The sequence below is a fragment of the Hibiscus syriacus genome, unplaced genomic scaffold (genome assembly GCF_006381635.1).
Source record: "Hibiscus syriacus cultivar Baekdansim isolate YM2019G1 unplaced genomic scaffold, ASM638163v2 tig00110059_pilon, whole genome shotgun sequence".
NCBI lineage: Eukaryota > Viridiplantae > Streptophyta > Magnoliopsida > Malvales > Malvaceae > Hibiscus > Hibiscus syriacus.
Window position 1 is genome coordinate 1,237,992 of NW_024062582.1, and position 27,236 is coordinate 1,265,227.

At 33.8% G+C, this 27,236-nt stretch overlaps 1 long non-coding RNA gene and 1 pseudogene across 1 annotated transcript; both read right to left on the reverse strand.

Annotated features, from left to right (window-relative positions):
* Positions 1-9,555: 9,555 nt before the first annotated feature.
* LOC120214404 lies at positions 9,556-15,986 on the reverse strand (annotated as a pseudogene).
* Positions 15,987-24,090: 8,104 nt separating this feature from the next.
* Positions 24,091-25,504, reverse strand: LOC120214380. Its single transcript, XR_005524857.1, has 3 exons — positions 25,455-25,504; positions 24,893-25,205; positions 24,091-24,128 (listed from the first exon to the last, which is right to left on the reverse strand). It is a non-coding gene; the product is annotated as an uncharacterized LOC120214380 (long non-coding RNA).
* Between the last annotated feature and the right edge of the window lie 1,732 nt (positions 25,505-27,236).

Genomic DNA, 27,236 nt, shown 5'->3' on the forward strand with positions numbered 1-27,236 from the left:
TTGTACGAACATATATCTCTATATGTTTTCCGTTGTATCTGGTGACATGTATTTTCTATCGTTTTGGATATATCTGTATTATTACTATTTTGGTTTGTATTAATATAATGTATTGTAAGAAAAAAACCTCTAAATGGGATATGTGACCACTTAAGTTTGGGTTTAACTTACAGACCGAGTCTGGGGGGTTACATGTTGAGATTTTGAATGGAAGCTGCATCAGTATTCTACAATAGCAAAAGAACATGTGATTTAAATTTGAGAGTATGAATACATAGAAATTCTTGAAGTGAGATCCATTAAATATTATGTTAGATTCAGAATTTTACGTTAGGTGTAAATTTTTAAGGATACAACGATACTCTTAACATCTTTCATCCGCACTTAAGGTAGATGGAGTAATGGCTACGTGGATCCAGGCATTGTAAATCATGAAAACTCTAATGTACTATTTTTCAACAAATTACACTAATTTGTAAATCATTTTCAGTATGTGTATATATATATGAGAAAGAACGTACAATATTACGTACCTCTTGCTTGGGCTGAACTGGCTGGTTCTTTTCTCTCTGGAAACTTGGAAGATTTTGCCGGGAAAGTGTTGGTGAAATTTTCTTGAGAAGAAAATGGTGGGAATTACCGTTAAAGGATGAGGAAACTTAGTGTATCTAATAATACATTTTACAGTCAACGTTGTTGTCAATGAGTGTTAACTTGGTTGAGATTCAGAAATTTGAGTTTGTAAGGCCAAGTTCGAATCCTACCATCGTCACTCTTGGTGAACAATCTGTAAATTCCTATATAAATTCCAAATGAGTCTTAGATATACCCTGACACTGAACTAAGAGAGTCACCATTGACCTCAACTTTATTCTTTAAAAAAAAAACACACACACACACACACATAGTCAATGCTGTTATACGATGAGGAACTTCATTTCTCTTCCCATAAGTATGTTGTTTAATGTATATTGCGCATGGTTTTAAACACGATGAAGTCTTTCCCTGACTCTGGTTGGGTTAAAACTAGGGATTGAGTTAGAATGAGCTTCAACTGTTCAAATCTCCTTTGTTGCTTCTCACCCTACACAAATGATATTCTCTTATGAAGTATCTTAGTCATTGGGGCAGCTATTGTAACACCCCAACCCGTATCCGACCCAGATACGAGTCTAAGATGTTACATTAACTTTTAAAAACGATATTCTTGCAAATTATCAAAACATTTGAACTCTTTTTAAGAAAATTCTATTAAATTATGTTTCAGTATAAAAATTCAAGTCAAAAACGTATTTATGAACAATAAAATACAGTATGAACATTAATGAACAGTGTCATGAACAGTGCCATGAACAGTGAAATATTTCGAATATGAATTGTGTATCGATGAACTGCTACAATACTGCTATAGTAACTTTCGTAAAAATGCGTATAAATTCATAAAAACTTAAGCTTTCATCCGTATAAATTACCATTTACATATACACGTTTAAAACCTTACAAACTCATCATATAATTTTACAAATCCAATTAGAGTATATCAGATTCAAATCTTTTATATTACATGCCAACTCAATTCTATATAACCAAATACGTGTAATTCAACTACATTCCTGATCTGATCTTCGGTAAGGAGAACTGACCTGTCTTGTTCCTCTTTACTTCTCTTTTTGCTTTCCAAACCTACGTGTGAAATAATCACACGCTAAGTCGATGACTTAGTGAGGCATATAAAACATATAATGGAAACTATAAACGTTTCATAAAGAAATACGTTTAACATTATATAATTCATACCAAATGCATGAACATTTATTATTATCATATCATAACAAAAACATATATAATTTCTGTAACATATACCCACATGCACATATATCCTTATCAACACGTTTAACATTTCATATTCAATATACTTATTAAATTTCTTTGTTAGCCCATGTACACTGTTGAGAACTCAAGGTATACAAATACGATAAGGTTGTGTACACTTATGTTGTCACCACATCTCATATAAAATCCACTAAGTTACATATGAAATCTGTATCCCAAAGAACCTATCTATATGTTCCTAAGAACATAGGTAACTGTCCATATGTCCCGAAAGACATATGTAATTCTGTCCATATGTCCCAAAAGACATAGAAAATAATGTTCATATGTCCCGAAAGACATAGGTAATACTGTCCATATGTCCCGAAACACATAGGTAATACTGTCCATATGTCCCGAAAGACAGGTAAAATTTGTTCATATGTCTCAAAGGACATCGGTAACCATCGACTCTTGGCATGCCAACTATACTTATAGCTCTCGTATCACATAACATAGGCATTCTCTTGTATATCATTTCACATATTACCATTCCTATCACATATTCATATAGGCTTACGATTTTTATCACCTATCATGTCATTTCGCATACACACTTTTATATTACATAAATCTATATCTTTTTATCACATAGCTTCTTATTATATCATTCCCGTCACAAAACTTATCTTTTGTGATCATGAAATCACATAACTTTGAATCATATTTTTCATATAACTCATATAATCCTTTCATATACTTCATATCTTATTGTAACAAATTGCATAACACATATACTATATTCACATACTTCACTATCATTGGACTTATTTCCCTCTATTACATTAAAACATAGACATGAAATCTTATGTGCCATATCAATACTATTTGTTCATATAATCTCCTTTATTTCATCCAAATTCTTAAGGCTAAGAATCATACCAAATTTTCCATGTAATCCAAACTTATTTCTAACACTTATAACTTATTATTCACACTTATGACAAGTCAAATCCAACTTTATTATTATGAACATTATTTCAAGATTTCATCTAAGAACCCCTAATATTTATTCTCTCATATACCTTTCATCTTGTTGTTTTAGAACAAATTAAGCTTTCCTTAAGCTTAATTAACACCTAAAGAACCAAAACCCTCTTGAAATTTCCAGAAATTAACCATAAGAAAATCAACTCACCTTGGCTATGAGGCTTCCCTATTGGAAGAAGAAAAGAAATTGAAGAAGATAAGCTGGAAATTTATCTCCTCAATTATGATTCACATGGGTATTATAATACCCACTAACCATTATTTAATTATTTCCTTGTTAAATGACCATTTTTCCCTTTCATTCTTTTAATAATTACCAATAACCCTTCAGATATTATTTTAAATAAGTCATTGAACTATTCAACTTTTCCACTTTAAATCACCAAATTCTGAAATTTTATAATTTAGTTACTAACCCGGTATTGAGGATATTACAGCTATCATCGAAAAACCCTTTACAAACTGACGATAGTACTTAATAAGACCCAAGAAGCTATGTACTTCAGTTACATTCTTAGGTGGTTCTCATTCTAGCACTACCTGAGTTTTCTAAGGGTCAACTCGAATACAATCTATTGTTATTACATGGCCAAAAATGAAACCTTGGTCAACTAGAACTCATATTTCCCAAACTTTGCAAACAATTGTCGGTCTCGAAGGGTATACAGAACTATGTGGAGGTGTCATTCATGTTCTTCCTATGATCACGAGTAAACTAAGATATCGTCTATGAAAACCACCATAAATGGTCCAAGTACGGATGAAACACTCGATTCACTAAGTCCATGAATATTGTCGGGGTATTGGTGAGACCAAACATCATCACAAGGAACTCATAGTGTTCATACTTTGTCCTAAATGACGTCTTTACAATATTAGCATCCTTGACCTTTGGCTAGTAGTACCCTGACCTCAAGTCTATATTGGAGAACACACACGCTCACTTAAACTGGTCGAAAGGGTTATCGATTATAGGGAGGGGATAACAATTCTTGATGGTTAATTTATTCAGTTGATGGTAGTTGATATACAACCTCATCGACTCATCATTATTCTTCAAAAAAAAAAAAAAAACTGAAGCTCCCAAAGGAGAAATACTTGGTCGGATGAAGCATTTCTTTAATAACCCTTGGAGTTGGACTTTTAACTCCTTGAGCTTCGTCGATGCCATACGATAAGGAGCAATGGACATCGGAGCGAGACCCAACAACACCTCAATAGAAAATTCTAGCTCTCAATCTGGGGGCTATCCTGATAACTCCTCCGGTAACACGTCTAAAAAGTCTCGAACAATTCAGATGTTCTCAAGTGTCAGAATTGCAACTCGGGTGTTGACCACATAAGCCACGAAGGCTTAACAACCTGCTCTATCATCCTATGTACCCTTACGTCCGATAAAATCCTTGAACATCCCGGCTTCTCGCTAACCATCATAACCTTGGTTCTGTCAACCTTCCTTCTAGTCATAGTCCTTTATTATTTTTCATTTTTCCAAATCATTCATTAAAGTTTTACAAAAAAATGGAAATAAAAGATTAACCCTGATGAGCGGGACGAAATATGAAGATAGTCTCTTTTACTTAAAAAATTGTGTATGATTAGAGGGCATGCGGCTATGAAAGAAAGGGATATATAGGCTCAAACATGTGTTTATGAGTGATTGAACCAAGGATTAATAAATTCATTCATTTTTATTAAATCTACTTCATCATTTGTTTTTCTTATCTCTTTTTTTGTTTTTTATTCATCTAGAATGCCCATTTGTGGGTTTTCACCTTAGAAGTTTTTCCACTGACAAGCTAGATTTAGAAACTTCAATTGACCAATGTCGTGGTATGAGATCATTTCATTTGTGGGAGTCTTTTCACATGCCCCTTTTTATCCTTTTTGTTCAAATTCGAGATCTTAACTTTTCGAGCACAGGTTATTCTTTTGAATCCTCAAACCTATTGTATCAGGTTAACCTAGAGATGTTTTATCTTATCATATTGAATTATCTTTACTCAAGTAAGAAAATTTTCTTTTGCCTTGCTCCCCAGTGTGGGGGAGTAATCCTTGGTCAGGGTTAAATACAAAGAAAGAATATTTAAGGCTCAAAAGAGGACATCAATGGATATATTTTCCCTTTTGTGAAAGGGATAATAAAACAATATCGTTCATCATCTCATACATAAAAAATCCTCGTGAAAGAGATATCCTCAGGGGATAGATGTTCAGAATTAAAATTTTATTTAAAAGAGTCATTATTGCATGATGTGTAACACTGTAATCCAGTCTGACCTGAAGATCAAAAGATTATAACGACACAAGGACCACCAAAGTGGCTAACCCAAAAATTCTTTTTAAAACAAATGGAAAGCATCATTTTAAACCATTCATAGAAAAAAATAAAATAGAACATAATAATTTGAGATTACAAAATATGAGGAGCTCCCAAACATCCAAATAATAAAAATACTAAGTTTAACAAAACAAAGTTACTACTGAATACATAAGGGTTTATAAACAGTACATGCCCTCTAAGAATAACTCGAGACGTACTATGGTGCCTAGGCTGGTCTAGAACTACTGGCGACGATAATACTCCTCGACTAGTCTCTTAGGAACCTGAGCACGAAACCACATTCCAAACGATGGGCATACAAGCTTAGTGGCACAATAATAATTGTATTGTACTACATGCATTCACTAAATGAGTATGCTAGTGGCATAGGTATGAAGACATGAGAAATTGTTGTTATGAACTGTTGAAGTAGGTATCATGGTGTGGCTAAGGGTTCTGCATCTCAGAGAACACACCCCTCTAACCTTCCTAGAAATATTATCGGTATTTGGGGTAAGATTCGGAACTGCATCGAAAATGTACACTCGACCCACTTACTCTGTCGAGTCTTAAGGCATCTGTGCCCATTCGGCAACTAAAGTGCCTTGGCACTGACTAGGATATATCTACTGAGACGATCATATTCTACTAAAGGAACTCAGGTGTCCTGATTGTTTCTTGTGCATCCAACAAAGCTAGTTTTATGTCATCCTAGCTATTATTGTTTCTCGTTGTTCTATACTTATTACTATTCTCACTTGTAGTATTATTCCATGGTAATATGATTATTGGGCCCATCAAACCTAGCTTTTAACCTAATGGATTTCTTATCCAAAACTATTCGTGGGTACCGATACTAAGCCCTTTAGTATCAGTACTAACCTCTGGGTATCGATACCGACTTCTGGGTATTGATACTAACTGGCTATCATGAACTGAGAATGAAGGGTAGTATTGATACTCCTAAACTAAGCTTCCTTGTTTTAAACCACTTTACGAACAATATTAGTATTGTTCTCCATGTACCGATACTCGTGCCTAGAAATACCCTATTTTAGGCACTAAAAAGATAACTTTCTTCCCCAAAGACCCTACTGAGGTTTCCAATTATTATTAAAGATTTATGTAAGTTAAGAGGGATTATAATAGGTCTGATAACATGCTGAAAACATTAAAGATGCAAACTACCATAAACATGTTTCATAACTCATGCAACTTACCAAAACTCATCAATGATCTACATGTGGCAGAGTTAAGTTAGAAGTTTGTTACCTTAAGTTCTAAGCTATTGAGAACTCTAAAAATTCAACCAAGAGCTAGATTCTCCTTTCCCTTGGCCTTGAAGCTTTCTCCAGCTTCTGTTACTAGACAAAACCAAGCATATAGGTTACTAGCATTGTTGTGAAGCTTAGGAAAGAGTTTAGAACATTTCTTGAGGCTTAAATCTTTCATAAACGAGCTGGTTTGCTATGGGTTTCTAAAACCCCCCACTAAACCCTTCTCTATGGACACTATGACCAAAACTTGTAAAAGTGGGTTCGAATGGAAGCTTGGAATGAGGGTTTTATGATTCTTACCTTAATATTCCCTTGCTAAACCTAGAAGACTCTAAAGTTTCCCCCTTTCTATCTTTGGCTTGAGGAATAAGATGAAGAGATGAGATGAAGTCTTTTGGTGAAAAAAATGACAAAGGATGGGGGAATGTAAAACCCAAATCTAATCCGACCGAAGCCCAATACGTTTAGATATTACAAACCACTAAAGTGGCTAGCTCAAATTTTCTGGAAACATTTTAATTTCATAATGTAAACATCCCATCAAATAAAGTAAGAACAAAATAGTTAAGTTTACAAAACTGGGGAGCTCTCAAAATAAATTTGGAATTCAAATAAAATGTCAAGAGTTATGACTCGATTTATACAAGGGTCTATGAAATGCATGCCTACAAAGAAAATCAAAACATACTTTACAATGCTGATATTTGAAATCAATTGTCTGGCGATAAGCTCCCGATATGGCACCTACTAACCTGTGAATGGAAACAATTTCGAACGCTGAGTTGCGAGCTCAGGTCACATAAACGACTCCACTATACTACATGCATCCATTAGCTACGAATGCTTAACAAGCCAAATCATGCTGCAAGGAAATGAATCAAACATAAATCATGGGAAAATATCGTGTATCACACATCGTACGAAAACATATCATGGCCTTTCCATTTTATTACGGAAATGCCTTAGCACTAATACAAAAGTACCTTAGCACTGATACGGAAGTGTATACGCACTGATACTTTTTTTTGCTCGATAAAAATATGATTTTATTAAAATTTAAAGACCGAGATAGGGGCCTCATTAAAAACCTTTCTAACCCTAAGTGAAGTAAAAAAGTGCACCCTATCAAGGCAAGAGAACAACACAACTCGAGATACAAAAACCCCACAACACAAGACACGAAAACCCTACAACGAAGGCCAATAACAAACACTATCAGAATCTGTTAAACATCCTCAAGGCAAACACTGGAGCACGTGAACACCACCACAACTCCTAACAAGTCATCCCTTAATTCGCTAAATGATCCGCTAACCCGTAACCTTCTCTTGGGATATACACGACCTTCACCCTAGAAATTTAAAATAACAACATATCAATCCCCTCGAAATAATCCTATCAATGCCAAGGCCTCAAAGAAGGTTTTCAAACCATTTCAAACGTTACTTGGGATTCTGAATCAATTTCCTTATCATTAAAATAAACCAAGAATAAAGATAACTTCTCCTTAAAACCTTCAAGACACACCTTCAATTTGCTCCTGCAGCCATATAGTACCAACGTGGAGAAATAACCAAAGAAAAGCATCAAACCTTAGCAACCTCCAAAATATGACAAACCAGCATATAAATATCAATCCCTCCAGATAAAATAAACCAAGAAAGACAACCTCAAATCTCTAAGAAAAAAAATCAGTCTAACAAAGTACCTACCCACCTTTTCTTCGCTTATCCTCCCAAAAAATCAATACCTATGATTGGCAAACTAAAATAAAGAAAATCAGCCCTACTTTAAACCATTCCAGGAAAACAAACACTCAACTGAGATATGCTATGAAACAAAGAAGAAAATGCATCCCAACAGTTATAACTAAAACACATCGGAACCTATAGAAGAGCTAACCTTATAAACCTCAACAACTCCCACTATATGTCAAGTTGAAACACTGTTAGAGGCTAACCTTGCTTTCAATTTATGAATCCTCTGAAGGTCCAAGACCACACAATACACCTTCCATCCCGTAGCTTAGAATGAAATCCAAATGCAATAGGAACCTACACATCCTAAAGCTATTATAGAGTTTCAAGCTGCACGAAATCCGCTATAATCTATTTTCTTTGTCATTTCCTGCATCATCACAACCAACAAACAACATTTCTCCTCAACAGCATCAGTTTAGCCAAATAAACTTTGCCTCGACAAAACCTAACAACACATGAAAATATGTCCTAAATGCAACTATATGCAGCTAAAATGCTATGTCAATGACTTTTAGGAAATTAATAACTTAAGTAAAAAGACATAAAATATAGTATTTTTTATGGGGTTATCACGATACTATAGACGTTCTTACTACACTTTCCCTCAATTCACCCTCGAATTAGAGGACAACTGCACGCTCAACATCCACTGATATTTTTACAGTACATGGCTCCACAATTTCGTAATCTGATAGATTCGTCATACTGCTTGTCAGTACATCTTCTACAACGGTCCCTCATTCTTAGATACTTGCTATGTGTTCGGTTGAAGAAACTTAAACGTATTACGCCTACTATGGTTACTTTGGTTATAACTCACTCGTACGTATGTTTTTAGGCCCCTTTGGCCACTAACGTTCCTCAAGGACTAAGTTTCACCATTTCAGATCATTCTTAGCTCTTATAAGCCTTGAAAAGGTCAAATCTAACCATCCAAAGTGACCCACTACTTATATGAGTCACAAGTCGAACCTTGGGTCGTAATTTCTAATTCGTCAAGTTGACGTATACCTAGTTCTCTTTCTTATTTTAATATTAAATTTTTCATTCCCAAATTTTAAATTACTTCATCATAACATTTTAAGTTCTTAAATTTTTTAAATTATTTTATCATAACAAATACCCTTAAGCAAACCAACACCATTCACCCAATGATCGTGCCGAAAGGGCAAATGCCATTCTTAACGTCCTCCCAAACCAAACCAAGCCCTCGCCAAAGGCAATAACAATTAGACAATATCTACAATCTATGAGAATGCAACCAAGTCGTCTACAGTTCAAAAGTAAATCTACCACTGATATTATTAATTTTATTCCGAGTTGAAAGAGCGAATGAAGAACATGAGAAACGGAAACAGATTGTAATTATATTACAATATCCTGTGGCTGTGGATGTGAATAAATTACAACAAAGTTACATTACATGAGACTCGACTCGAGCATTATGGCATCACAAAATTGGGGGGTCCCGTCACAGGGCTTTTAAAAACGTGGCCGTATATTTAAACTATACGTAATAGAATGGCAAAGATTTATCATAATATATGGTACACTAAAAAATAATACAATAAATAAAAACAAGGCACCCTTGGCCCTATACCTCATCTCAAACACCTTTTAGGAACCTTAATGAACCCTAAATTACTGACCTCAATATTAATCAGAGGCTGTTCGATCAACATCACCACCAAGCTTTTTAATTTGTCTGTTTGTTTCAAACCCTTCACTTTCTGTTGTTGGCCAATGCTTTATTTAATTGTTTCTCTAACTGCAACACAAGAAAATCAACTCAATCTCCACTCACTGATACATACATATATATATATATATATTGTAATCAATATGTGAACCAAAACTCTTTATTTTCTATGTAGTAATTGTGTAACAGTTGTATCCGGAACATCTTAAGAAATAAGTACGAGAATACGAATGTATGATAAGCTAGAAAACATTGAGACACCGGGTTTTGACACATACATGCGTGCAAGTAACATGGACTGAAACAACAAAAGTGATTGGGTATACATGAAAAATCCTTTGAGTTCATTAATTTCAGAACATGAAACCTATGTAACCCAACCCAAGGGTGAATGCCGGATACAACTATGCGTTAGAAATATGTATGCCGAAATTTGTCCTATTTGGGAGATCATACCATCATAGTCTCATACCCATATCTTAATGAGCAAGACACGTCAAAACAGACTTTCAAGGAAAAAGCACAAACCAGCATGTTCTTCACTTTCTGTCTCTGCAACTCCTCAACTAGATTCCCAATACTGACAAAAGAAATTAAGTTTTAAGTAACATGTGCATGAGGAAAGAAAATCCATACTGTGTGCTTCATTTCATACCTCTGTTGCAGCTGAAGAACCTGAGATTGCAGCTCTCTTTCTCTTGCAGAAGGTGGCGGTATCTGGAAATACAATTAGATAACTTGATTATTAATTAAGATTTAAGAAAAATAAAATCTTTAATAATGATATTCCTATACAAGAACCCGAGCATAGCTCAGTCCATTCTATCACATTGAAGTGGTGGTATTTAGCAGCGCTTGGATTCAAATCCCAGAATCCGCAATCTCCTCTCCTATCCCTAGGTCGAGACCTCTTTTATACCAGAAAAAAGGTTGCCTTTATGAGAGAATAAATCTCTGCATGAGCAAAATCCAACATTGGCATAACCGGAACCCATGTCATAAGAAAGGTCATATGGTTACTGAGAAGTTAGGGTTGATTAATTACCTGCAAAAGGTTATTGGTGCCTACCTCTGACAAGTCCCCGAGCTTACCTGTTTAAGATTTAGAATTTAACATCTGAATTTCTTGAAACACACACTCCCCACCCCCACCCAAAGCAAAAGGTAGAGGCACTACCAGAATTTTGCTCCATATACTTGAACAGTCTAATGATTTCTTCCTGTCAACAATCATCGACAAAGGAATTTGTTAATAGGATAGGCACTCTCTATGACATGAGATGAAAGGTAAGAAAACAAACATACCCTTTGCATGGTGTTATGTTGCAAAATGCCTTGTAGAGATGGGAGAACTGCACTTGCTCTAAGGTTTGGAGATGTTGGACAGGTTGAACCTCCAGTGGTCGGGTTAAACATGCAGTTAGTAGGTCCCTGAACGAGAGAAAATAATGGCAATGGTTACAAAGCCATTGCCTAATGATAAATTGCTAAGTTTCATCCTTCTTGTTCAAAGGTATAAGCACAAAATTTTCAAAGGTAGCAATCCAGATATTAATGGAGAGACTTAACCAAAAGCAATGAAGCCTTACACGAGAAACAGAATTTAAAAAGATTACACATATCCACAAGGATAAGAACACGAAATAGATAACCAACACAAGTCAACCATACATAAAGAAACAAAAAAGATATGAACTAACGTCTGCGGAGGAATCATTTAGAATATAGTCATAGCTCTTAAGTGGAAGTATGATTTATAAACAGATGATTGCATTAGATGCATGCCAGTATGTAACATGATGCCAAATAAATGGTGGTCAGTTGTGTAGATAATTATCAAGACAGAAGTTTCACTCGGAAAATTATAACAGGCACGGAGAGATATACTCTCCATATATGAGTATATTGCCAACTGTGCCATATATTTCAAGTAGAGACGGTTTATTAGTACAAAGTTGCATGTTATTGGCTTATAGCATAATATAGTAGAAGATTGTAACCAAACTGCTGCAAAGTTTCTTTACACAAAAGAGGTAAAAGTTTCAATGCATAGCAAATGTACCTTGGGACTGAGATCGGCTGAAGTCACCTTAAATCGTCCCCGCTGAACAACTGCTCCTTCTGAAGCATCCTCTGATACGCAAGAAGCAAAGATAACAAACAGAGTTCATTTGCGTACAAATAAGTAGCATCCCTTCTAAGCAGAAATGAAAGGTAATAAAACCAGGATATACCAGATGAAGTGTTATTTGCTTCTCTCCTCTGGCGGTACAATGGACCACTGTAGTTGCGTTCAGATGGAAATTTAGGCTGTGGGAAGTCCCTGCAAAACAAAGTTGATAAAATTTAATATAAATTGGCATACAAAGCTTTGCCAGTAAAATTAATGGTAATGATGACAGACAAATGTTCCTTTTAACTACAGAATATAGGAACAATAACCAAGTAGGAAAGTCCCAGTGTACCACATTATACATCTAGGATTCCTCTAGACTTGCAATCCACAAAATCCAGAGACTCATCATATCTAAAGCATGATAATGGGGAAAGAACATCCTCTATTTCACGAAAAGTCATTTCAAGCAATGTATGTTTGGTGATAACAGTTTAGGGTTCAAGGTAACTTCACTTAGAAGAAAGCTTACCTGTCCCCATCTCCAGTAACCTTGTTAGGAGAAAAGGCACTATCAGGTATTAGTGAACCGCTCAAGTACTTTTTAAGCTCTGGAATAACCTGACATGTGAAAGAGCCACTTTGCCCTGAATTCTCACCCTCATGTCTTCCAGCATCTTGGTCCATGGGTCTTGATGATTTTGTATCACTTTCCAATGGCATAACACCTTTACAATTTGGACCATTTGCACCCTCACCTTCACCAATGTCAAAACAGCCTCTGCACCAATTAAAAAGTTGCAAAAAGAGAAACTAATTACCCAAAAAAATTACACTGGCAACCTTTCCTTTTCAGAAAAAAATAGTTTAGTCTAATAGATAACACATATGTTCTTAAAATATATAAAAAGGATATGGCAAAAAGCAGATAATTTTAAAATTAAATGACACTTGTAACAAGACACTGCTTTCTATTTGAGGCAATTACAACTCGAAGGTCCTTTTGTGTGACAAACGCTAATAAAAATGTCCTCTTAATTATGTTATAATAATGAATTGTTTGCATCGTAAGGTCATGCAAGCTTAAAAATGTCATACCTGAGTGCCTGAAGTGGCTTAATAGGAAATGAAGCAAGTGAACTCTCCAGATCATGAAGATCATTAAGCCCATCCTGAAACAAGTATAAGGGGATGTAAATCTGAAGTACAGGCTTAAACAGAGCATCAAGTAACAATGGAAAGGCTGACAACTTAATTATATAGAAAGCATTTTAGGTTATAACTGGTACCTCCTGGCTGCTTGCAGCAATGGAATTAGTAGTTTCAGAAGACATCTTATCAACTGATAATCCAACGACATCATGCTGTTCCCTTTGTTTTCTGCTCCCATCTTGATATTCTGCATTTGGCGCATCATCATATTCTTGAATCTGCAGGTAAAACAGTAGGTAATTACGATGAGATTAAGATTATAGAGAAGTTCTATGACTACATTAAGATAATAATAACAAAAACTTGCATGGGTAATTGAAACTACTTACAAGTGCAGCCTGACTTTTTAAGTCCTCTAGGTTGAAATTCCAAGCACTGATCCCTTTTATATACTCTTGCTGCAAGGTGAAAGGAATTCTTATTCAATATGGTACCATGTAATCATGTAGTTTTTTATATACCATGGGTATTCACTAGTCAAAGTAAAGCTAGCTACAATAATTTCTTTTAATCTTAAGTATTGAGATGGATGTTGAATGAGGAAGACATGAAGGAAAGAAGATAGCACTATCAGCTTTTGTTGAGGAATGTGAAAGGCTCCATTATTCACCTGTGATAATTGCTCCTTGTCCTCGTAGAGAGCTTTATTCTGTACAAGAAGATCAGCTTCTTTTGTCTGAAACATAGAGGACCAGATCAGGGTTCCAAATTAGTTCCTCATCTTAACTGATGTCATAAGTTAAACAAAATGGGCAAGTAAGAGACCTTTAGCACCCTAAAACGTTCACCTAATGGAGGAAGGCTATCAAGAATGGTACGAGCTAGATAATCATATGAGCGTGCATGCTTAAAGAAATGATGCTTCAGAAGCTTCTCTGAAGTTGGACGTTTCTTTGGGTCCTTCACCAAGCAAGCAGCTACCAACTCCTTGAAAGACTAGAGAATTATAAAGCTCTCACAATGTTAATATCAGATACTACAAGTGATACCAGTCAGTAAGACACAACTGAAGAGCACAAACCTTTGAGAACCTCTTGTCCCTTTCATAGTCTAGACCAGGAGGAGAGTTTTGCAAGGTCATCAACAAAACCTGCAGAAGAAATGGGATTAAACAACCATACAAAGAACTAAAAAAGGGTAACATAATACTTATACATACAATAATCAACAGATATAACTATCAAGAAACTATGATATTTACTTTCATTGGTGGATACTTGGAAAATGGAGCATGGCCATGAGCCAGTTCAAGAGCTGTTATTCCAAAAGACCAGATCTGCTCTGTAAACAAGATGAAGAGGAAACAGAGTGATTTAAAGGGTATAACAAAGCAAAATAATTAAAACAAATGAAAAGGTACAATCAGAGAGGTAATCAACTCACTTGAAGTCATAACCATGCAACTGCTGCATAACTTCTGGAGCCATCCTGATATAGAAACAAGGAGACACATCGTGGTCATCATTAACTCTCGAAAATTGAATTTCAACAATAAAAATACATAAATAAGTAAAACCTCAAAGTTGCAGGCCAAGGGAAACAAATACCAGCAAGGAGTTCCAACAAAAGTATTTCTGGAACGCTGTCTGTCTCCAGTATCAAACATGCATGCTGATACTCCAAAGTCTGCCAACTTGACACTACCATTAGAATCAATTAGGATATTCCCAGCCTGAAAATAGAAGTTATAAATATAGATAAGAAAAATGAGAATTTCTGGGCCTGAGTAGGAAGAAAAACAACAACAGAATAACAGGCACTAAGCTATTGATACATGTAGCATAATTGGCATCCTACTTGTCAACCAAACAACAAGATATAATACTGAACTAATAGACTACCATTTATTTTAACCTCAATGCTACATGATACAATCTCATTAGAGCTAACCTCACCACCCATCTAAAAGGGCCTAAGGGATTCAAAAGTATGCTAACAGTAGCATAAGGTTTCACTACAGAATGAAGATGCAAGTTTTCCTGCAGTTCTCATACATTCTCAATTACATTATAACAACCACAAGTTATTCATCTTGATAGTTAAAAAAATATAGCTTAAGCTGCGTCTTTACTGAAGGCAGTCCAAACCTAAATGGCTTGGTGTCAGAAAACAAAATATTTGCAAAAGTAAACAAGAAAAAAATGACATAAAAATAAAAAGGGGCAATTAGAAACCTTCACATCTCTGTGAATGTGCCCATGAGCATGAAGATACACAAGAGCTTTAAGAACTTCACGCAACAAAGTAGCAATGACAGGCTCTTCAAAACCTTCAGGATAAGAAGATTTCATTATATGCAGGCAGGACCCCCCAGCCATGTATGGCATCACAACCCAAAGGTTGTGACCGCTAGCAAATGAACAATGTGACCGTAATAAATTTGGATGATCAATCAAACTCATGGTCTGGACCTCTCTTCGAATGCCATCCTGCATAATTCAAGAGCAGAAATTTTATGTTGATTTAAATATTTATGCCATAGAGTTGCAGGGACTTGCAAGAGAAATGCATAAGTAAATAAAATCCCCAAGCAATAGATTGTGAAATACCGTACTTACCAGGTCATTATTGCACCTTTCCAAATCAAGAACCTTGATTGCAACAATCTCATTAAGTGGAACGCATAAAGCTCTGTACACAGTGGCGCTGACACCTTCTCCAACTTCTTCATATAACTTATATCATTCGCATTGACTGGAAATCGTTTCTCTAGAGAATGCTCCATGACTTGTTTTCACAGCATATCATTACCAACCTCCCTCTTTACTCCTATATGTTCCGATTAACAAAAGCACACATTCAACTGAAGACTTGACTGTCAATCTATCGTGGAGCTTCTTCCAATCAGGTAGCATATTTTTTTTCTTTAAAACGCAGCAGTATACAAGTTCACTGACTTCAACAAGGTAATAGGCTTACCAAGTCTGTTTTCATGAACGCAGAAACAATTTAAACCCAAATCCCAGATAATAGCAGAGAAGACCTTGCATATCACACCAAGTACTCTGTCAGAGAAATATGAATGAGCAGAGGCTAGTTAGCAAAGCTTATGAGAAAAGTGACTTTCCCCCATATGGCAAATGAAACCTAAAGACTAGCAAATTTTGTATGGCACAAAACTAGATGCAGTCAAAATCTAATCAATAATCAAAATGCATGGAAGCTAGCTGGTAGGGTAGTTTTAAGTTTAACCGGTACAAACCCCAATAAAGAATTGAATTAATTCTTCTTTACAAAAAGACCCCCTTTTCCCCTTAAAGAATTAAAACAAATAAGCAAAAAATATCTTTCTACAGAAATCAAAACTATTAGATGCTATAGAAGAAAAATTCCAATAAAAAAACATGGAAATTTAACACCAATCTTTACAAAAATTAATTTTATGAATCAGTATAACAACTAATTCCTTTTTTCAGATTTTAAACAACAATTCAAAAATATCCTAAATTGTAGCTATCACAGCAAATTCTAACTGATTAACCTATAAAATAACATCACATTCAAAGAAAGAAAAAAAACCCTACAAAGCTTCCACATTTTCTCTACAGAACAACTAATTTAATACTAAAAACACAACCAAAACTCATCAAGTCAAAACAGCTAACTAAAATTTCATAAATATATATACATATATAAGTGAGGTTAACTTATTCACAGATTTGATACAAACCTAGGGTTTCAGCAGATTCAAATCAGAGCTGAATCGGAAAACACGAATACAAAATTTGCATTAAACAAATCGAAACTCAATCACCACAACCTCAAGTCGATTTAGGACTCCCTTCAATTTTCTTCTTCTTTCTCTTTCTCCACTCCTCCTTCAAAGACGACTCCAACAATGACGATTTGGCGATGATAATTATTGGTCGACAAATATTATAAACTAATAAATAATTATATTAATATTTATTTTTTAAAAAAAATGGGAGTGAAACAAGAAGAGAAGCTGATTAAAGGAAGAGAAATATTAGTAAGAGAGAAGAAGGTCAAGTTCAATCATGGTTTTCATAATCGGATCGGTCAACGAACTGGTCGTGCTACTTAGGGATGTAAATGAGTCGAGTCGAGCTCGAGTATTGTCGAGCTCGACTCGAACTCGAAAACTTTATATGTAAGCTCGACTCGACTCGAAAACTGGCGAGCCTAAAATTTTTAAGCTCGACTCGAACTCGAAAGAAAATATTGAAACTCGACTCGAACTCGAAAAAGCTCGAACTCAAAAAAAATTTAAGAGCTCGATTCAAACTCGATTTTGAGCTCGATTGAAAAACTCGATGCAAGCTCGATTGAGAAGCTCGATTAAAAAGCTCGATTTTAAACTCGATTCAAGCTCGTTTCAAGCTCGATTCAAACTCGTTTCAAGCTCGATTCAAGCTCGAAAACGGGTTAATTTTCATTTGTTGAAACTCATCCCCTTTTATACACACACTTTACCCCTTATTCCCCAAACACCACCGATGTGGGATATCAACTCACATGACCAACTGGCATCCCCCTAAACGAAGTCGAAAAGCTTCATCTCTCTGTGCTCAATACCAATGTATTGCCTTTCGGACAAGCCACTCTTTACATAACCATTATTGCTCAGGTATTGTACGATTTACAGGTTAAAACCCTTGACTTAAACCTCAAATATTCCATGGTAATTAACTTATTATCGTCGACTCGTCGTCTGCAAATGGAAGCTGAGTTTTCGATGACAGTGAAGGATCTCGTGAAATGCCTACAACTGGCTTTGCTTAAGTTCATCTGATATGAACAACTGCAAAACAAGATTTTTACATATTTTTTTTGGATCAGTGATGATTTTATATAGTTTATATTTGTTGGTGTTTTTTTCCTCAAACCTTAAAGAGAGAAACAATAACCAGTGACCTGCAATTATATTCAATAGCTCGGAGGATCAAGGTTTTGAAGCAAATGAGGGTTTCCATGTGTTTAGTAACTATATTTTTTTCGTGGAGCTCACCACGTTTAATTTTTCCCTACTTGGCTTGGCTGTATTTGGATTTTCCACCATAGCTATTTAGCTTCAAGAGGTTTTTGAGGGGTTTTGACCTGAAATTATGTAAATGACCCCTCTTTCCCCTTGCTCTTCTTCTTCTTCTTCTTCTTCTTCTTTACTTGATGAGCTGAATAACAAGCTTCTTCTTCTTTTCCCTTTCTCTTCACTTAGATATCAATATATATTCTTCGGGAGATAACAAAGATGAACCAAAGTAGGATAATAATGAACCGAGTCTTAAAAATTTGAAATTATCAAAATTAGTATTGTTGGACAATCGTTAGAATGGATCGAAGTATTAGTATATCAAAATTTTAAATGAATTTTCATCGATTTTGAGTGAATTTCAAAGAAAATATTTCCATGAGAATAAAGAAGAGTAAAATACGAATATTTTGACACCGATGGCGATTGTATGATATTGATGTTAACCTCTTGACTAGGGTATGATAAAATATGATCCCATCGTTTTAGTTGTATTTGTACATCAAATCTCCGTTTACATTATGTCGTCAAGTCAGCTCTTGAAATATTGTGTTGGTGAGTCAGTGTTTGAAAGCAATGACAGTGTCGATAATCATCATTAAGATATGATAAAATCATGTCTTAATCAACAAGTTGTGTATATTTATTTTGCATGTTGATATGTTTATGTATAAGTACGTGAATAATTTATTTAGGAGTCACATAACATCATTTTGCATAATTTGTATGTTACCTTCATGTGCATAATTTAATCTCTATCACATAATCGGATTTAGGGTTTAGGATTTAGGGTTCATTACAAATACATTAATTAATAGACTTGGTACCGATTTATGAGGTAAGTACAATATAGTATATTGATATTAAATACTCAAACCCTTAATATTTATGATATTTGAACTCGAAACCTGAAAATACAACAACAATTTTAAAAATTAGTTATTTAAAATATTATCATTAGAAATATATTAAATATTTGTCATTAGATAAATATTTTTTTATTAATTTAAAATAAATATAAAAATAATTTTTAATCATTTTCAATTCAAGAATATTTTATTCATCAATAATGTATTTTTAATATATTTTTAATAATGTAATTTTAAAAAATCAAAAATATAATATAATATTTTTTCGAGCTGCTCACGAGTTTTTCGAGTCGAGTATCGAGTAGCTCGTTTCTGCTCGTTAAAAACTCGAGTCGAGTTCGAGCTCGAGTCGAGTCCATTCGATCCGAGTATTTATCGAGCCAAGATCGAGTCGATCTCGAGTAGCTCGTCTCATTTACAGCCCTAGTGCTACCGAATTACTGGTTTAATCGGTCGAATCGATCAGATCGATCGTAAGAATCAGACGACGTTATAATTATTTAAAAAATTAAAAAAAATATTAAAAATATTTAATAAAAAATCAAAAAAATTTAGGTTGAACCGGTTCATGGTCCAGTCCGATTCGAGAGGTTCAAAACCGATTCCTTACGGTTCACTAGAATCGATTCAACTGGAGTAGAATGGACCGGACAAGACAACAGTTTCTAATTAAACCGACCGATCCGATCCGATTTTCAAAACGCCGAGTTCAATGCAAATTGAAGTGGGACCGACCCGAGTGGTTTGAGATTTTTGTTTCAGTAGGTGAAAATATCGTTATAGGGCGGGTCGTAATTTTATCGGATCAATTTATAATTTAATAAATTTAATTTAATTTTATTAATTTTAGTCTTAAGTTAATGTAAGAGTATAGGTATTTAAGTTTAAATTTTTATTATATAAAATATCATAATGTGTGAATTTTAATTTTATTGAATATATATTTTAATTATTAGTTTGATTGTGTTTCGTAACGCTTAATTCTAATGATAGTATATTTTGATATATAATTTTTGTGCAATTATTCTCATGATTGTTATTTGAATATGTATTATTTATATTTATGATTATGATGACAATTTATATATACTTTTATAATTTTTAAAATATTAAAAGACAAATTTAATTCTATATAAAATTTAACATTTCAATCGTATACCTCAATATGTGACTTCAACTTCTACAAGAACAAGCGTAATGAACTTATAATTTCATCAGGGTTGGGTAATAATAATGTCAGGGTACCTTGACACCCCAAGTTTTAGGAAATTTATATTAAGCCCTTCAAATATTTTAAAACTTTTAAAGATATTATCTTAAAATTTTTAAAAGTTCTACAAGTTTTGAATATTTTCTAACTAAGCCCCTCAAAATTATCAAATGAAATTTTTAATTTTTTTTGAAAAAAATAATAATTAGACTCTCGTATTAAAAAAAAATCTAATTAAGTCCCTTAAAAGTGTTCTTTTTGACTTTTAAGTTTTAATTAAATATTAATTATATTAAACTCTTAAATTATATTAAAAACGTACGTACATACTCAGTAATAGAATTATTTAAAGAAATTAATATCAATAATTTAATATATTGATAATATAAATTAAGTAATACAATTTAATAAAATTAAACAAAAATTTCAAAAAGGATAAATTATATGTTTAGTATCACAACTATTATTTTTCTTCCATTTTGGTTACTCAATTATTTTTTTTATTTCAAAATATACTTAACGTTTATTTTATTTTGGTCACCTAACGTTAAAAAATTAATGATGATACCAATGTGTCACCATAAGATAATGTTATGTCATCATTGAAAAACTAAAAATACCATGTCTTCAGTTATATTAATTTTTTAACGATAGGTTACTCAAATGAAACTAAAGTTAAGCTTTTAAGTATGATTTGAAACAAAAAAATAGCTTGGTTACTAAAATAGAATAAAAATGATAGTTGGGGTCGTAAACTTGTAGTTTACCCTAAAAATGACTAAAAATGAAATGGTCACTAAAATTAAGGAACTACATGTTTAGTACTTAAACTATCAGTTTTGGTCGTTTTAATACCTAAATTATCAATTTTTTACAAAATCATACCTAAAGTTTAGTTTTTGTTTAATTTTAGTACTCCACTATTAAAAAAAATTAGTTTTTTTTTTTCATTTTAGTATATGTTCAAAATTTAAAAGTTTTGAAAAATGTTAAGTTTAGGTATTGAAACGGACCAAAATTTATAGTTTAGGTACTAAACGTGTTAATTTTTTAACAACATGTACTAAAATGAAAACTAAATTTTAGGTATTATTTTTAAAAAATTGAAAGTTTAAGTATTAAAATTAACTAAAACTAATAGTTTAGATACTAAATATGTAGTTTACCCCTAAAATTAACTGCTCTTAACTGGAGTGTTAGGCATTTTTAATGGGCTAATTTTGTACCAACTTCAACTAAATCTCCACGGCAAAATTAGCCCAATTGGCTAGAAGGAGAAAAAATTAACCAATTAAGTCATCTTCAAAATTAATTTAGAATCTACTACAAATGATATAGTGTAGGATATATTCGTCACGTTCATATGACGATTTTGCTCAAATAATATTTTTTTTATTCTAACCGTCATGTCAAAATGCCAAATTCTAATAAAATACAATTTTTATTAATTTTGTCATGTCGAAGTGATAAGTTCCAATGAAAAATATATTTTATTGGAACTCGTCATATCCATGTGACGAGTATCAAGTGACTATAACAAGTGTCGTAGTTCCTAAAATAAAATATATGGTGTCATATTGGACGAAATTATTAGTCCGCCTACACTATGGGGTCATTTTTACCAAATCTTCACGAATGATTATTGGGCTGCATTCATTAGTCCGTCAAAGTTTGAGATAAATAATTTTTTCCTTTTATTTTATATATATAATAAAAGGAATAATTACTAAATTAGAAATATATATAATTAATTAAATAATTATAATGAATTATTTCATATTTAATTTTATATTTTTTTATTAAGCTAAGACGATTATAAAATTGTATTTGTTCTAAATATTCTCAATCGTTTGAGAATGAAGGCTCAATCACTTATACTACAGCCGTCGATGTTCGAATTCAAAACCTTTAGGAATAATAAATATTCCCTTAATCACTGAGTTAATTTGGTTCGTGTATATTTAATTTTATATTAAAATTTAGTCAATTAAAATCACTCATACTGCAGTCGTTCGAATTCGAAACATTTAAGAATAATAACTATTCTCTTAACTGTTGAGTTAATTTGATTTGTATATTTAATTTTAGTATTAAATTTAATCAATTAAATATACACAAATTAATGGGTCCATCCAATTTAAATAATTAAAAGCGACAATCAAATCATATTAATTGTCTAAAACGAATAAAAAATAATAAAACTTAAATTAAATCATTTTAACTCAGTCATTTAATTTGGTTTAACCTATTTTTTTTTTGTCCACCTCTAACTAAACGTATCAAACTCAACATATTATCAACATATCCTCTATGACGGGTGTTATACATATATATTAAAGTATAAATATATTTTAATTTTCAAACATCCATTGACAACACATATATACTCTACAAACACAACTGCTCGAACCTAAAACTTCTGAGAAAACAATATTCAATTTACTATTGAGGTTACTTGATAAGTTCACATATTTGTATATGTTAAATTTATATTTCTCTACTATAATATTAAATTATATGAACCAATATTATTACGTTCCATCCACGCTTTGCTACATAATATCCACAATACTGGGTCGCCCCGGATTCCTTAGAACCTTGAACATTGGAGGGATCAATATCGATGCCTCGGTTGATTTCTGAGACGGTCGACGACCATACAAGAATCTTGGTTATCATGGTCTAACAGGAAAGAATCTTGATTTTAATGGGGGAAAAGAACCATAATTATAGACGTTTCTCTTGTTTTCATGAGTTAGATTGTCGATCGGGTCACTATCGTACATTCCGAAACCACAAATCCCGGAAGTCGAAAGATGTGCTTAGGAACCAGTAAAGAACTCGCGTGCTTCCTGGTAGCGATCTGATACGACATTATAGAGGGGATGGATGGGTTCCAGAAGATTTGAATACGGACCTAACAAGGCACGAGGCAAAGGCGGAGAATCCTCGCTTTCCGACCAGCTACGTTGACACACGCAAATGCCACTTAAACAGTAACATGTGTGATAATGGTCTCTCGACTTACCGGGTTTGTCTCTCAGTCCACCATTCAGATCCTGATTTCACAAACAACAGGTACATGTGAATGAGGCTTAAGTTGATTCCATGTTCAAGGACTAAAGTTTTGACAAAATAGAAATGAGAGATTGTGCCTCACAATCCCTACACTACAATGAAGTTTTGGATTTAGTCCCTTCACTTCAAAAGTTCCTTTACATATTCGATTCAAAAATCACAGTCCAATCACAGACGATATTAGTTTTTTTTTCGTAGAAAGTTGCCACCACGCATGTGTAATCATACCAGCTTCAGAAGCAAAATTATTACAAGCTCGGCAAGCATATCTTAAAGCAAACAAATTAAAAGAGGAATAGAATATCACCCACCAGAGTAACAACCATCAACCAGTTTATTAGTTCTGCCCTGAAATCCACCCTCTACTCCTCGTCGGAAAACCTCCCAATCCTATAGAAGAGCTCGGATTACAGAATGCTACCAAAATTTGTATGAAGGTAATAAACTTGATGAATTGCAGTGAAATGGCCTTACAATTAGGCTAGACAAATCCAGACGATAGACCTCTTTGATTAGAATCATTGTAGCCAACCCACAAAAGGTGTACCTGACAAACAAATTAACAGAACTTCAGGAGGCTCTCATACTGGATATCGACAATTCCAGAGCAACATATTAGTATATAGTATACATGAAGTACACAAAGAATCAAATTTCAAGGAAAGGTACTAAATTTATAATTTGAGAGCTTCAGAATCAGGTTCCCCAGAAATGCCACCTTCGTAAGTCTGGCAACTTCAAAGAGATGAAAAAACAATTTCAGTCGCATGGATGACACAACAGGAATCAAGACACAGCTCGGCTATACATTAAGAATATGCATTCAGACCAAGGCCAATGTATTCCATGATATTATTTTAACTTTTATGCCGAAGACCAAGTCCAGTGATGCCATTGAAGCAGAGTGACAATGGTGTACTAATAAGGACACTAAGAGCTTTCTTTTTTCTTTCTGGTATTTAAGGTTTTGAGGAATGGACCCTGGTCACTGAAAAAAGTGGCTAGCACTCTATGAACAGACAACACAGCTATTGCCAACACTAAGAGAGTATGAATTTTCCTTGGTAATAACAGTATATTCACCCTAAACGAAGCACATCACTCAGTCCCGAGAAGCATCCAGGTTTACCACAACTTCAGAACAACAGCAAGTGAAGAATACAACAAAAACACATTGAGGCTCTAGTCTCTCTTTGCACTATTAAAGATTATGAGACCTGACTCATTGATTCTTTCCTGAGATGTTCAGATAAAGCAGTGGTACTGGAGAATGAGGAATATGAGTAGAGCTTCCAACCAACCTTGAAGCACCTAAGACGAGGGTTTAACAAATTTTACGCATGCCACATCCATAAATGCTCTTTCTAGCAGCAACAAACCTTAGAAAATGGACATTGAAAACAATTAAACCTAAAACAGATTTTAAGACGAAGAATTGGAAATAAAAATTAGCTACCTTAAATAAGTACCTCTATAAAAGGTGGAAGCTAGATACTGACCATAAGATGTAATTTCCAACATTTTCACCAAGTTCATCATCCAAAATATTCGGAAGACTTACAACCTGGTCAAGAAAAGATGCTGGCTTACCGCAAAGACAGAATAACGTTGAAAAAAGTGGCATATAATTTATAAACAGAAACAGGTTACATATATCATAAATGCAACCCAAAGGAAACAATAGATCTATAATAATTAATGGAGTTTTCCAAACAAAAAATAGTGATAGTATTAACTTTTCAACATCACTGCATACTTACTGAGATGGCTGTATAACATGCTCGAACATCAATTTCTCCACCATCATGCCTTCTGCGAAAAAAATGATCAAGAAAACTTAAAATTACAATCTGAACAGTGTTTCAAGGAAAAGGATGGGAAAAAAGTTGCATTTTCCTCATAGAAAGAACTTGATGCCATGTACTTAAATGTAAGTAGATTCAACTGTAAAGAACATGAACCTCCAAATACAAAATCATTCTTAACAGAGTAACTTCAAAGACGAAAGCAAATTACAATAAATCTGTTAGAAGGTGGCTTCAAAAAAAGATAAAATCAAACCTGAAACCCCCACTATCATCTTTCATTTGCCGCATAAATGAGTATAGCTTTTTCTCTGAAGGAAATTATAAATTTCTGTTAAATAACTTTCAATAAAAACAAATGAAGGAATATTAGAGCTTGTTTTAAGAAAAACAATCTCTAGAGTGGTAAGTTTCTAAAGAAATCACAGATTTAGTCTCACTAGAGATTGTTTTTCTTAAAATGAATATTATCTCATTTAAGATTGTTTTTTCTCAAAACAAATTTTGTCTTTTATGAGATAGTTTCCTTCGAAACATAAATATTAAGATCATTTCACAGGAGATTATTACTAATGAAACATTTTTCCTCACTCATAATATTTTTTTTAGCTTTTCCTGAAATCCCTTCTTGTGAAAATCAAATTATATCTCCCTTGATATAAAAAGATCATTATCAGCCTTACATGGGGCCATCATTTCTAACAAAAAGTAATAAGTAATAGAAAAAAATATTCATACGTGTTAATCAAGGACAATTGTGTCTTTTGCAGGTTAAAACCCATCATAGAAGAAGATGTATCAATATTTCTAACGAGGAGTTCATAATGAGAAGAACTCTTCCTAATTGGAAGGAGAAGTTCATGATGAGAAGAACTTATTCAACCTGCCCGATTCTATCGCAGAATAAGGTGGATCACTATTTCCATTAAAAGAGTTCATAATAAGAAGAACTCACCCATAAAAGGAGACGAAGTTCATAATGAGAAGAACTTGTTCAACTTGTCTAAATACATCACATAAGGATATGGATCAGCATTTCCAATGGAAGGGTTCATAATGAGAAGAACTCGTCTGATAAGGGAAAAGTTCATAATGAAAAGAACTTACCCAACCTTTGTTCGATTTAATCACAGAAAGAGGTGGATCATTATTTCTACCAGAGAGTTCATAATGAGAAGAACTCATCCGATGAGGGAGAAGAAATTCATAATGAGAAGAACTTGTTCAACCTTTACTCGATTTCATCACAGAAGGAGTTGGATGAGCATTTCTGGCAGATAGTTCATATGAGAATAACTCATCCAATAAGGAAAAGAAGTTCATAATAATAAGAACTTGTAACTCAAGAATTCCAGCAAAAGCCGGATAAAAATTATGCTTATTATCTTTGCTTCATTCCTGTTACACAACAATAACCAAAGAGGGGCAACTGTAATCACCATTTTTATCCTCTAAAATTATTTATTATTATTATTATTACAATAAACCAATCCAAGCATAAAAATTAATTAAAATTACAATAAGGCCAAATAATAGCCCACATGTGAAAGGCAAAGAGAACTGGGGTTTCACCCTTTAGCTCTGGCGCCACCACATATCTCTGTCGTTGGATTAGATTTAATCCAACGACCCAGATCGACCCATAATAGAGTTTTACCCTAACCCTTGGTGTAGCCACTTGTCAAATTCGTTTGTTCACACGCCCAAGCGCCAAACTGATAAACTATCCATGACTCATTATCGGTTCCCCATACAAGATGCTGACATCACCACCTTCAGATCCTTCGTCTGATTTGTCGTCGGTCACTGCAGGAAATGACAAGAAAGGCCTCGGGTAAAAAATTTTACCCACCTCTTCCTCGCATCACCACCCCTCGATCAGAGATCCCATAAGTAAAAAAGGGAAAAAAAGAAAAAAATTAAGATTTGACGCTTTCCATTTGCACGCAACACCAAAGGTAAAAAGGGGGCAATCTTTTATTATAAAATGAACAAAAAACCGATGCTAAGGGGAGGCCTTTTTTTTACGGAAATAAAG